The 13,808-nt window shown below is 48.1% G+C and overlaps 1 protein-coding gene and 1 long non-coding RNA gene across 4 annotated transcripts in view; one reads left to right on the forward strand and one right to left on the reverse strand.

Annotated features, from left to right (window-relative positions):
• Nucleotides 1-242: 242 nt before the first annotated feature.
• CDRT4 (CMT1A duplicated region transcript 4) overlaps nt 243-13,808 on the forward strand; it is a 46,145-nt gene continuing 32,579 nt past the window's right edge. Inside the window, exon 1 of one of the 3 annotated variants that reach the window (XM_070482312.1) lies at nt 243-303. The gene's annotated coding sequence lies outside the window, so the exon portion shown is untranslated. Of the gene's footprint in view, nt 304-7,954; nt 8,361-13,808 lie in introns of those variants that run through there. The other 2 variants (XM_070482311.1, XM_070482313.1) reach the window with 2 other exon arrangements.
• LOC139040006 (uncharacterized) overlaps nt 11,908-13,808 on the reverse strand; it is a 55,654-nt gene continuing 53,753 nt past the window's right edge. The window contains exon 3 of the long non-coding RNA XR_011493548.1: nt 11,908-13,428. This is a non-coding gene — a long non-coding RNA (uncharacterized lncRNA). The remainder of the gene's footprint in view (nt 13,429-13,808) is intronic.

The raw sequence follows: 13,808 nt of genomic DNA on the forward strand, positions 1-13,808 counted from the left end.
AAATGGGAAATCTCTGTACCATATATATAAAGTATATCTATACCATATATAAAATAAAGTCTTAAAAAAGGTAATGCTTTTCAATATACTAAAAGTGTGATGCAATATAATTGCACTATTTTAAATTAATTATAGGTTTTCTAAAAAATAATAACTCACTAATGCACGGCAGGAGGTGTGCCAGGCACCTTGCCAGCCCTTCGTGCCTTGGATGTAGTGGTAACTAAAACACGGTTGCTACCCTTAGGAAGCCGTTCGCCTGCTGTAAACAAGCACGGGAAGAATCCACGCTCTTACCGTGAGGTGAGTGTGAATGCTGTGTTAGGGGATCTTCAAAGGAGGAGTGATTAGCTTTGCCTGATGGGAGCAGAGAAGGCCTCACAGAGGTGAAGCTAGCCTTGAAGGATGGGTAGAGTTTTGCAAAAGAGAGAAGGAGAAGAGGGCAATCCGGGTGGGGGTAACAGCGGGAACGTGCCTGATGCAGCTGGGAATGGCTAGCATTCTGGAGCGTCACACTGACCCTACTGATCGGCCCAGAGGGAAATCCTCAAAAGGTGTTGGTTAGTTCCTACGGGGCAGGATTTTGCTTTCATGTCTCCAACCCCCTGTGAGGCATTTGAGTCCCTCTTCCTGCTTGTTCTGGGGGCTGTTGAAGGGTAGATGCCTATAGTTGATGGGTCAGTAAGGGTCCACAGCTGAGGTAGGCTTGACACAGCGTCCCTTCCTCTCTGCGTTCCAGGACTCTTGATTCAGAGAATGTGCTCTTTCTCCCATCTCTCCTCTCAGTCACTCCACCAGCACCCTATGTAGCTCCAGAGTTTCTTCTGGGAGCATAAACTCATGTGAATAGATGCCAGTAAAAGATGGAATTAGGTATGTAGAGCTCTTGCAAAATAAATTACGTAAAGTTTCCTAAAGATAAAAGAAATTCCTGTGGGTTTGCTCGTTATTCTGGATCACTATATTGCAGCCTTCTTCCCTGAGTTGAAAGTTGAGGGTTGACTGGGTAAAATTCATCTTGAGCTCCAACATGATGACACTGTTCAAAGCTGGGAGTTTCGAGACACATCTAAGAGAAGTAACAGACAACCCAAATGATTTGGGATGTCAGAGCTGGGAAGAAAGTGCTGAGGGAGCTAGTGGAGGGAGCACATGTGTGTATCTATGGCTGAATGTCTAATGCTCTGTGTTTGCTGTTTGCCGTCTTCTTAATAACTTAGTAACTCTCAAGATTTGTTAATAGATCTTCCACTCTTTCAGGTTGCTGGTCTTGGAAGGGAGAACATGAGGGAAAAAATAAACAAGAAACATGTCTAAATCTCTCTACCTAGATGCAGGTCTACTTAGCCAGCTATCTAACTTATCATTATCTGTTGTTAACTATCTTTCATCTATTCTCTTTCCCATCTAATCTTTGACATACATTTGGAAAGATAATTCAGTAGATATTTTTCTTGTTTTAGACAGCTTCATTGAGTTATAGTTCACAATCCATATAATTCACCAATTTAAATTATACAATTCGGTGGTTTTCAGTATATTAACAGAGTCGTGAAACCATCGCCACAGTCAATTTTTAGGACATTTTCATCGCCCCAACAAGAAACTCCTGGCCTTTAGCTGTCACCTCCTCAACCCTCCCAGCCACGGCACCCCCCCCCCCCAACCCTGGTCCTAAGCAGTCACCACTCTACTTTCTGTCTCTATGGATTTGTCTATTCTTGACATTTCACGTAAACGGAATATTATAATATGGCGTTTTTCTGACTGGCTTCTTTCCTTTAGCCTAATGTTTTCAAGGTTTATCCACATAGGAGCCATTTTTCTTGAGAAGAACTTGTGGGTCAGGGGAGACATCATGGAAATGAGCCCCTGTAATTGCCTCTGTGGAAGCAGGGAAGCAACCTTTTCGTGTTATGGTTGCCCAATAAAGTATTGTTGAAGTAATTTGCTTTATTTACACCAAAGTGCTGGGCACTGAATCTCTCAGTGGGATTGGGACACAAGTCCTGTCTTCCAAAATAAAGTGCTGGTCAAGCAGGCAGATTCTGGAGCCAAACTGCCTGGGCTCAGATCCCACCTCTGCCCATCCCACCTCATTTCTAGCTGTATGACCTTGAGCAGATTATTTAACCTCTCTCAGACTCAATTCCTCATCTGAAAAATGGGGATTAAAAAATTGTCCCTGGTTTCTAGGGTGGCTATGAGGACCAAGTGAGATAATGGATGTAAAGCTCTTGGCATATTGCCTGGCCCCTGAGAAACCCTCAATAAAGGCTGGTAGTGATTGCCATTAGTTTTTCAAAGAGCTGTGGTCTGATGGGCACATGAATGATGGTAGTGCAGTAGAAGAGCATCAGAAGACGCAAGATCGAGGCCACGGGCACAGCGAAGGCAACGATTGGTTCTCTGCGGGGTGGGTCGGGCCGGGGGGGGAGGCTTTTCTGCAGGATTGCAGCCTGGAGCCCAAATTCAGACCTGGTCTACACAGATGTATTTTGGGGCTGCTGTTATGTTTCCAAGACTTTCAAATTCAGCACCTTTAGGCATTCACCCCACCACGCCTTAGTGAATGAAGCTCATTTGTTTAGGAGATTTATGTTCCCAGCCTGTTCCTCAAGAGCCTTGAGTTCTGTGCCCCACTGTGGAAGATGGCCTTTGACGCGGAACTTAGAGCTTGGTTCTGCACGAGCCAGAGAGGCAGCACAGGGGGCAGGGTGAGCATGGTGGGGAGTTCTTATCTGCCTGATTTGATCAGATGTCCATCTTTGACTTAGTCAACTGGAGGTGCCGGCCTTGCAGGCTCCACTAGGAAGGAGCGATGTGTGCTGATGTTTCACACCCTGAAAGGCAACTTGGGGACCGAGGGAGAGTTGATGGACTTCTGACCCAAAGCATTGATTTCTCCCTGATTTTCTTTTCAGTTTTCATAGGAAATCTGTGTGTGCAGGCCAAAAAGATACGTCTGAGTCCTTAGCCAGTGATTTGGGGATGGGGGAGGGAAAGAGGAGCGGGTGTAGGAGAGGCAGGAGCTGGGGGTCTGGACAAGCCCCCCATGGGTTTCGAGTGGGTTCTCACGTTGAATTGATGCAGAGGGCTGCCTGGGTTTCCCCTTCTTAGTGGCGCACATTCTGGAGTTTGCACATCTGATTCTTCTACTTATGAATTGTGTGCCGATGGGCAATTCATTTAACATCTCTGTGCCTCAGTTTGTTCATTTCTAAAATGGGGATTAAAAGAGTAGACCCTACCTGTTAGGTCCGTGTAGAGATTGTGAACATGGAGTCAGCGTGTGGAGAGTTGAGAACAGTACCCTGCACAGGGCGCCTGCACGGGCGACACCTAGAGCCAGCTTTTGAACCCCAGGAGCCTTAAGTCACTCTGTACTGAACAAAGGGAAGGGGCGTGCTCAGCCCCTGCCTTTTGGGGGTCACAAGGAGTGCCAGTGACGAGGCCAGTGAGTGCACTCAGGGTCCTTGGGAGCCCACGAGGCATCTCGGGCTGGTCAGCACCAGGGAGGTACAGAGGCTCGTGTTGCACACTTGCTCAGTCTGTCCCTCTCACAGCCCACAGGAGCCAGTGGGTGAGTCCAGATTCACATCATGCTGACTCGTGGGGAATTTGCTGCCCACAGAGGAGGCAAAAATGCACCTCCCTAAAGTGAACAAAGGCCAGGCAAGCCTGTGGGAGGAAAATAACTCGGTCTATAGATTTCCTTTGCCAGGCTGGGAGTCTTGCCATGAACAACATAGACACAGACGCGACTAGCATCATGGCCTCTGAAGCACGGCTGTGTGCTGGCAGGTGGTGGGGCTGATGTCACTCACAAATGGTTCTTTAACTGGTTGGTCCAGGGGTCTGGCCCCTGTCACCTGTAGCATCAGGCCTATAAGCAGCTCAAAGAGCCACTTCGAGCTGTGGAAGGCTGTAAGGGTTGCATCTTTGGTTCTCGTGAAATGTGGGGTAGGTCACCTGCCATCCCCTACACTGCACGCTTATTGCTGCCCCTGGCCTTTGCACACAAAGATGTCCACAGTCTTCCCTAGACTTGCCAGGAGAGAGGACAAAAACTTCTCAGACCTCATCTCCTCCCTCGCCCATGCATGCCTACAGCATCCCCAAACAGCCAGGCCACGCAAGCTCCGTCCCTTATTTGGAGTGTCCTTCATGATGCGTGAGAAGAGGTTCGAGGCACAGCCCTGCTGAAGTTATAGAGTGAGATAGGATCAGAAGGGAGTCGGGGCCTGGACTTGAAGAGGACCTGGAGCCTGGAGAGAAGGGAGGCTGGAGAGGACAGAGGACGACTTGGAGAAGGACAGCGACAAGGAAGGGTCTGAATAAAGCTGTTGCTTGCGGGCGGTAAGGAGAGGTAGGCTCATGTTGGGGAACGTCTGATGTGCATTTTCCTTCCACTAAGTGATAACACTGCGACAGAGAGACAGACCTCCTGCCTTCCAGGCCTGGGATTTTTCCAGTGTGTGCCTCCCTCTCAAGATTCCAGAGAACCCTGGAGACGAGGAGATAACTGGAAATTGCTGGCAATTTTGAGGAAGATGACGCGCTTGCTTTGGTTGCAGAGAGGCCAGAGGACTTCAGATTCCGGGCCGGACAGGGATTGGAGTAGTGGTGGCGGGGGGGGGGGGGGGGGGGGTCGAGAAAAACGGATACTGAAAGAGACTTTTCAGACGAGTTATTAGTAGGGCATGATGACTCTGTAATATACGAGTCCAGCCTGGCTCCAGATGCTGTCCCAAGCTGACACCGGCAATTAAACTGCCAGACTGCCCAGTCTGCTGTGTGCCGAGTCCTTCTTGAATCTTGGAGATTTTTCAGAGTTGGGGTTGCACGTTAGGTTGGAAGCTGCACATGCTCCCTGTTGCAAATGTGGACAGGTCATTGGAGTGGAGGGGAGGGGGCTGATTCCGAACAGCTTCGTAGTGACAGCAGTTCTCTCTCCAGTTCATCCGCAGAGCATCTTGTTTTAGAAGAACGCTGAAAGGAGCTTGTTAGAAAGGCACATTCTTAGGGCCCACTCCTGATCGACTGAACCAGAACTCTGGGGTGGGACCCAGCCAACTGGGTCTTAACAGACTTTCTAGGTGATTCTGGTAGTAAGGAAGTCGATCGCTGGTCTCATCCATCTCTGTTCCTGCCCAGGTGTGGGGCAGAAAAAGAGTTTGCTAAAGAGAAAGTAACTCAAGTGTCTCACCTGCTCCTCTGGGATCAGAGATGCTGAATGAGATTACGCACGTGTCGTGCCAGCACAGAGTAGCGTTCACTATGGGGGCCGGAAGGGTAGTTCCAACGTCAGGGTTTGAGGACCGCACCCTTGCAGCAGATGCGCTTGCTGAGGAGGAAGAGAACAAGGAAAGAAGAGTCATGGGCGGGGAGCATGGCAGCTGTGATGTCACAATGCCCCCATTTGCCCCTGACTTCAGGCTCCTGGGCCACTTGAGGTTGGCAGAGGGGATGGTTGGCAGCAGCAAAGAGAGGACGAAGGGGGAAGTAGAGTCGAGGACACGGGGGGCACTTGCAGACAAAGAATAAGCACCGGGCAGGAGAAGCACCAAGCTATCGAGGGAAGCATGGGGAATCGCGGGGACCTCTCAGGTAACAGGGCGGGATCCCGTCTCCCACGCCGGAACACCAGGTGTCCCAATGGGGAGAGTCCAGGGTGAGAGTAAAAACGCAGGGACCCCACACGGGAGGGCACACCCTTTGTTGGAGCTGGTGGCCTGTTAGGGACTCCCAGAGTCTCCGGCATTCTTCTCCTTCGGTGGTTCCCAGCTCTGGTCGCACACCCCTTGCGGCCTCTGTAAAACATGCTGATGTCCACCCCTGCCGCCCAGGGCTGATGAACTCCGTCTACACAGGGTTTGGGTGTGGGCATGTTTTTAAAAATGGTCATGTGATTCTACTGTGCAGTCAGGGTGACAGCTCGACTTAACAGGAAAATAAACAAACGCACACAAAATATACGCACGTGTCCTTCTGGCGGTGTGGGGCGGAGCCTGGTGGAAACCTGAAGCTAGGATTGGTAAATGCCTTTACTATTAAGAACCCATAGGGAAGAAGATTATGAAGAGCCACATGGACAATAGATTTTTTTAAAAAGGAATAATGAGTATTCAGGTTGCTTATTTAAAAATAATTAAGAACAAGGAATAAAAGGTGTCAGTAAATAAAAACAATTAGTAAACTTTATGGGCAACGAAGGCGCTGTGGTGTAGACGGGGGAAGGGGGAGAGGAAACTGTCCACAGATGAGGAGGCGCTCCCCTTCTTGCTGCTGCTTGGCGGAGGCTGGGCCCAGCACCCAGGCAGCCACCCCAGGTGGTGTTTCTGGTGGCCTGAGACCCCGGAGGCCACACTCTCCACGCTGGCGGCTCTGGTTTTGCACTTGCTCGAGCTGCATCGAGTTGGTATGAGAGGAGCAGAAGGGCGAGGAAGGGTGAGAACACCGGCAGCCAGAGGTCCCTGTTCTGATGCAGACTCTGCCACTGCCTGGGAGAGGTCACTGACTGGCCTGGGGTCAGAGAGCTGCTTCCTGCACAGTTGACCTTCTGGGGCCTGAGGTCACAGACTTCCTCCTGGTCTCCTGGCAAGCACTTGTCTCCGTCCTTCTCAGCTGACATTATTTCATGGATGTCTTCCGAGTGCTTATGGCTGGGGCTTGTGCAAGGTACAAAGACGGCTTCCCCCCCAGTCATGGAACGTTCAGGCCCCATGCAACCTGGATCCACCTCTAGGCGAATCGATTCTAGCATCCTCGCTTTGCCCTCCTGGTGCTGCCACCATCAGGGGTCTTCAAGCTGAACAATGGTTGGCCCTGGGGTTCCTCCTCATCTCTAATCAAATTGATAGCCCTTTGGCTGCCATATTGGAATGGGTTAGTTAGTGTGTGTGTGTGTGTGTTTGTATGTTGGTGTCTGTGTGTGTATGTATTTGTGCATTTCTCTGTTTGTGTCTATCTGCATGGCTGTATGTCTCTGTGTATGTCTCTGTATCTGTGTGTGTGCATGTGCTTGTGTTTGTGTCTGTGTGTGCGTCTCCGCGTGTGCATCTGTGTGTGTGTGTGCCTGCCCACCTGCACATCTAGAGCCCCCGCTGGCTGTGCCTTCTGCTCCTTCCTGCCCAGAGGCAGTCGTAATTTTGAGGATGGACTCCAGGCTGCAGGGCCTTGGGGAGCGAGGAAAAGAGCCACAGCTGGTACAGGCCGCTCCCTAGGGGAATTTTGGCAAAGAAAAGGAGAAAAATAGAAATGAGGGAAGCTTCGGGTCAAGGGAGGAATTTTTTAGAGGAAGGGAGACTTGGGAATGTTTAAAAGAAGAAAGGGAGGGGGCGATGGAGACGGAACATTATGAAAATGCTGGTGAGGAGGCAGAGCGAGGCTGAAGGGGAGAGGCATGAGGAGGGTGGGACCAAGAGCAGAAAATGCATGTCCGCACAACCGCTCTCCGTCCCAGGACTTGTTGCCAAGCTGTGAAGTTGCTAATACTCCCAGCATCCAGTGTGTCACTGTCAGAAATGAGATCGCACCAGCAAAGCAGCAGACTGAAGAGGCAGCACACATTCAAGTGAGGCTGATAATGTTGTTCCTGCACGTGTGCCCTGCGTGTCCTCATTTGACTCCTGCCAGGGGCCAAGCCTCGGCCAGGAGCTGGGCTCTGCCTTTGATGAGCTCAGGATCTTTTAGGACATAGATGAATCAGCCTCTCACACCTGAAGGCTTGCCTGGCCCGTGGGTCTTCACTTCTGCCCATGATCACTCTAGCCCCAAACTCATGCCCATCGTCATCACTATTTCCATCCCCATGCCCACCCCCATTGCCATCCCTTTCCTCATCCCATGCCCACCCCCATCCCATCCACGTGCTCATCCAGTGCCCACTTTGCCAGAGAAAAGTGAGACCAAGAGAGGTCAGTAACTAACCCAAAGTTACGTGGGTGGCAGATGCCACAATCAGGACTCGGACCCAGTACCATCTGACACTAAGGCTCAAGCTCTGAACTCCCATGCCATACTCCCACACGGTATTGGGTTCCTGGGCCTCGGACCTCTGGCTCCGTTGCTGGATTGACTCTAACATTGCTTTGCCTGCGCCTGACTTGGTGCTCACTGTTCAAATCTCAGCCAGCCTGTGCGTCTCAGCTCAGACTTCTCTACCAGCTGCTGGCCCCTGGCTGGCCCCTTGCCATGTTTGTTCCCCAGACCTCATAGGACTTGCCCAGTCCTGGTTCTTCTCAGGCCAGCACATCTCTGATGACAGGGCAGACCGGCCGGAAGATAGGCACAGACGAGGGTGCTAAGGAGGAGGCATTTGAGGTTGGAACGGGCCCACCTCACATCTGCAGCCTCTGGTAAGCGGCATGGTGGGGGGGCCGTGGCAGAGAAGATGGGAGGAGAACCCCCCGCTCGCAGAGGGTGGAGTGGCGTGGAATGTGCCGAAAAGCAACGAGAAAGGAAGAAAAGCTTTGCCAAGTTGCAGTGAGTGCCTAGTTGAAACCAGACACCAGGAATGTGTAGCAGAGCAGGCCTGCTGCCTGGGAAATACTTGGCCTACTTTGATTTTCAATTTTCATTGTTTATTTCTAAAATAAATGTTTATTTTACCTTTGAAATTCTTAACGTTTTTGGGAACATGGGTAAGAACGACTTTGTTCTGGTTTAGACACGTACTTTTGGCCGTAGGGAGACAGGGCCAGTTTGGTAGCGACAGCCTGAGAGTCCTGCTGATGGCCGTCTGCTTCGACAGGTGTGGGCGCCCGTGGTGCATCTCCAGGTGCTGCGTTCGTCGCCAGCCTGGCCCGGTGACCCCTTGTCTCCCTGACACTCGGAGGCTCTGACCGTCCTCACCTCCGGACCTCTTGTTTTTCCATCACATATGATCCTTTGTCTCCTCTTCGTCCTCACCCCTCAATCAGGTCTCCTCACTGATGCTGAAGAGAGTCTCTCTCACAGCCCCGTACACCCTCATGCCCCACTCACACCCACCCTCGCACATCCATGTACACACACACCCACACCCACACACATCCATGTACACACACACCCACACTCACACATCCATAAACACACACACACCCACACTCACACACATCCATGTACACACATAGACACGCACACCCGCACTCATACTCATCCATGTACACACATACATACCTACACCCACACTCACACCCACACATGCACCCATACAAAGACACACACACCCGTACACACACACTGATAACACCCGCATGCACACACACACACTGGTAGCCCTCCAATCATGCTCTCTAACAGCGGTTGGGTTATAAGTGACACTCAGCAATTCTTCCACACGACCTTCCACTTTCCTCCTTTTAGCAACTTTTGCTTCGTGCTTGTCCACTCCTCTCACTCCTTTCCCCAGCCGTGCCCATCCTTATATCCACAAAACTTTTTAAAAATTTTGAAATCCATAAGTGCACAAAGACATCCAGTTTGCCTCTGTGATTTATCAGGAGTTGACACTTGATGACAACTGCCTCGGTCAGGGGGTAGGAGCTCCCCTCTTTCCTCCCATCACTTACCTCTTCTCTAATGCTCAGAGGTAACTGCTTCCTGAAGTTGTGGTAATTATGTCCTTGCCTCACACCAAGGAACTGTGTTCCTAAGCACTATATTTTGCCTGTTTTTTAAATTTTTTAATTATTTTAAAATTTAAAAATTTTTAATTTTTATTTATTTTTTTGAGGAAGATTAGCCCTGAGCTAACATCTGCTGCCAATCCTCCTCTTTTTGCTGAGGAAGACTGGCCCTGAGCTAACATCCATGCCCATCTTCCTCTACTTTATATGTGGGACGCCTGCCACAGCATGGCTTGACAAGTGGTGTGTAGGTTCACGCCCAGGATCTGAACTGGTGAACCCTGGGCTGCTGAAGCGGAACGTGCGTACTTAACTGCTGCCCCACCGGTCTGGTCATATTTTGACTGTTTTTTGAACTTTATGTAAATAGACTCATACTACATTTACTCATTTGTGCCTGGCTTCTTTCACTCGATACTTTGTGAAATTCATTCATGTGGTTGCACATAGGTAGAGCATATTTATTTTCATTGCTATATAGTGTTTCGCTGAATGAACCTATCGCTGTGTATTTATCCACTTTACTCTAGATGGATATTTGGGTTATTTCCAGCTTTTGGCTATTATAAGTAATGCAGTTACAAGCATTCTTTTTTGTTTTTTTTTTGCAGAAGATTAGCCCTGAGCTAACCTCTGCCACCAATCTCTTCTTTTTGCTGAGGAAGACTGGCCCTGAGCTAACCTCCGTGCCCATCTTCCTCCACTTTATATGTGGGACTTTGATAAGTGATAGGTCTGTGCCCAGGATCAGAACACCGGGATGCGGAAGTGGAGCGCAGGGACTTAACTGCTTCGCCAGTTACAAGCATACTTGACTGTGCGTTTTCACGTTACACGGTTCTGAACCTGGGTGTGGAGTTGGTGGGTCACTGGGTGGTGTACGCTTGTCTTTAGCAGATGATGTCAAACCGTTTCAGTTTACACTCCCACTGGCAGCGTGAGGGGTGTTCTCATTGCTCTGCATCTTCTCTCCACTTGGCGTTAACAGTATAAAAAATTTCAACCATTCTTACTCATTCTTATTCTTATTCTCTTCACGGTTTTAATGTGATTTTCCTGGAGCTTGAGTACCTTTCCACTTGTTTTTTTGTCACTTGGATATTGTCTTTTGTGACGTGCCTGAAGTCTCTTGACCAATTTTCTATTTTCCTGTCTTTTTTTATTGATTGTAGATTTTTAAAAAAATTTTAAAATATATTCTGTATGCAAGCCCTTTTTGGTTACACGGAGTACAAAAATCTTCTCCCAATCCGAGGCTTGCCTTTCATTCACTTCATGGTATCTTTCTGTGAACAGAAATTCTTTAAGAAATCTTGTCTTGCCCTGAGGGCATAAAGTTATTTCCTATGTCATCTTCTAGAAGCTTTATTGTTTTACTTCGAACATTTAGAACTATGACCCACCTGGAATTGATTTTTTGGGTATTGTGAGAGGGTAGGAGTTAAGGGTAGTTATTTTTCCATGTGGATATTCAAGTAATCTTGCAGCATTTATAGAAAATACTGTCCTTCACTCACTGCTCTGCAGAGCCGTGGAGACCTCTGGGGTCTGTGCTCACTCCAGGTGGTTGGTATCAGAATGGAATGGATTGTAGTACACCCAGCTGGTGTCGGAGAGTCCAAGAATTGGTTCAGGTAGAAAATCCCATACATTTGGTGTCAGAAAAAAAGACATCACAGAGATGGAGATGTCAAGGGCAACAGAAACATCAAGAAACTCAAGGACCAAAAGGAGCCTGTTAAAGTTGACACTAGGGAACACATTGGAGAGTGATTCCATAAAATGACAGGGTAAAAGCCAGAATCTGGAGAGCTGTGGAGTTAATGGGAAAGACGAGGACTATGAATGTAATAGCAAACCATAAATGGAGGCCCAGGGGTGCCAGCACTGCCTCCAGATGTGATGTGCTTCGTTTCATTTAGTCCTCACTGTAAACCTGTGAGAGAGTGTCACCATTCTGTAGAGGGAGAAATGACGCTTAGAAAAATCTAGCAACTTTCTCAAAGTCCTACATTTAGTAAATGGTTAAAATTTAAAAGCAAGGCAGTCTGATTCTAAAACCAGTGTTCTTAACTAGTATACTATGATTGTATATGTAGAAACCCAAAAGAATCTACAAATAAACTATTAGAATTACTGAGTTTAGCAAGTCTGTTAGATACACGAACAATCATGTACATTCTAAATATCAGCCATAAACATAAAATAAAATGTCTAATATGATACAGTCTACATTGCTTAAAAAACATCAAAGCTAAGAATGAATCTAACAAAAGATATGCAAGTCCTCTCTGCAGAAAATCGTATGACATTATTGAAAAAACGTGTTTAAAAATCTAAATAAATGGTGAGATGTACCATGTTCATTGTAAAAATATCAATTATCCTAAATTAAGCCATAGATTCAATGTACTCTGAACCAAAATCTCAGTGTCATAAGACTGCTCTCACTTCAGACACCATTTTCAAGTCCCAGGAGACACCTGTACCTCGACTCACTGGCTGTAAATTCAGAGGTTCCCATGACCCCTCCCTCAGGTGCAGTAATTTGCTAGAATGACTCACAACTCAGGAAAATGCTTTCTTGTGTTTACTAGTTCATTATAAAGGGTACAATTCACGAACAGCCAAATGGAAGAGATGCAGGTGGCACAGAGCTTCCACGCCCTCTCCAGGCGCGCCACCTTCCCAGCACATCGACATGTTCACGAACCCGGAAGCTCCTTGAACCCCAGAATTCAGAGATTTTTATGATGCTTTCATTATAAAGCCATGATTGATGAGATCACTGGCCGTGTACTCCGTATCTAGGCCCTCTCCCCTCTATGGAGGTTGGGAGTGGGGCTGGAAGTTCTAACCCTCTAATTACCTGGTTGATCTTCCTGGCCACTAGCCCCCATCCTGAAGCTATCTAGGGCTCCCTGAGGAGCCATCTTGTTAGTGTAAAAAAGGCAATAAGTTCCAAAAGTTTTCAGGGCTCTGTTCCAGAAATGGGCAAAGACCAAATATTTATTTTTTATTATACCACAGTCTCTTGGCAGAAGTTTTCTCTTGGTTTCCTGAGACTGCTCCCCCACTTCTCCTTCCTTCTCTCTCGTGGTTTCCACCCAGTCTTCTCTCAGGCTCCTCTTCACCTCCCATGCCTTAAATGTGGATTTTTTTTCAAGGTTCAGTTCTCATCCCTCTTCTCAACTCATCCTATGAAAATGAGAGATATGACAATCTTGGCCTCATCTTTTATCAAATCTATACATCTACAACCATGGCCATGTTGGATTCCCGGTTCATATGGACAGCTGCTCACTGGGAATAACTACCTGCTTTTTCTCTAATGCCCCAAATAAAACTAAGCACCCTTTTCCCAAACCTGCTCTTCTTCTCTGTTGCTTATCTCCACCCCAAAGTCAGAGGTCTGAGTGTTATCCTAGGCCTCTCTCTCTCCTTCATCCCCGTAGTTAGTTGTGATCATGTTCTATCCTCTTCTGTTCATTCTCACTGCCATTAACTTGTTTCAGTTTCTCATAATTTTTTCCCCAGTTGCTAACAACTTCTTTACTTATCTCCTTCCTCCAGCCTTGCTGGCCTCCAGTCCATTATTATAGCAAGGCCATAGGGATATATTAAGATATCCCCAGATGTTGTAGCAAATAACCCTCTGCATTTCAGAGACTTAACACATTAGAAGTTTATTTCTCATTCCTGTAAAATTCATTTGGGTGTTTTGTGGTCAACTGCCATGAAGTGATTGAGGGATCCAGGTTCCTTCCATCTTGTGGCTCTGCAATCTCCTGGGACCTTGGGTTCCTTTGCGTCTACCCTATGAGTGGGGGAAAAAAGAGAATGAAGGTCACGTTGGAGCTTTCACGGGCCAGGTCTACAGGTGGCCAGAACTCAGACACAAGGCTCTACCTAGATACAAGGTGGTGGTGGTGGGGGGGGGGAGGGTAACGTTGGGAAATAGAGTTTATGGCTGGGCAATTGGTTCCCCATAACAAGTTGATACTAAGAACAGGAAGTACAAATCTTTGGAGGATAGCCATAGGTCTCTGCTGCAGGGATCTTTCTAAAAGGCAAAACTGATAGTGCTGAACACCTGCTTAACATCATTCAACAGTCGCCATAGTGCCAGCAGGATGGAACTCTTCAGCATGAACATTCCAGGCAGAGGAAGCAGGGAGCACAAAGCCCCACAGTGGG

This window comes from Equus asinus, chromosome 13, assembly GCF_041296235.1.
Source record: "Equus asinus isolate D_3611 breed Donkey chromosome 13, EquAss-T2T_v2, whole genome shotgun sequence".
In the NCBI taxonomy this organism is placed as follows: domain Eukaryota; kingdom Metazoa; phylum Chordata; class Mammalia; order Perissodactyla; family Equidae; genus Equus; species Equus asinus.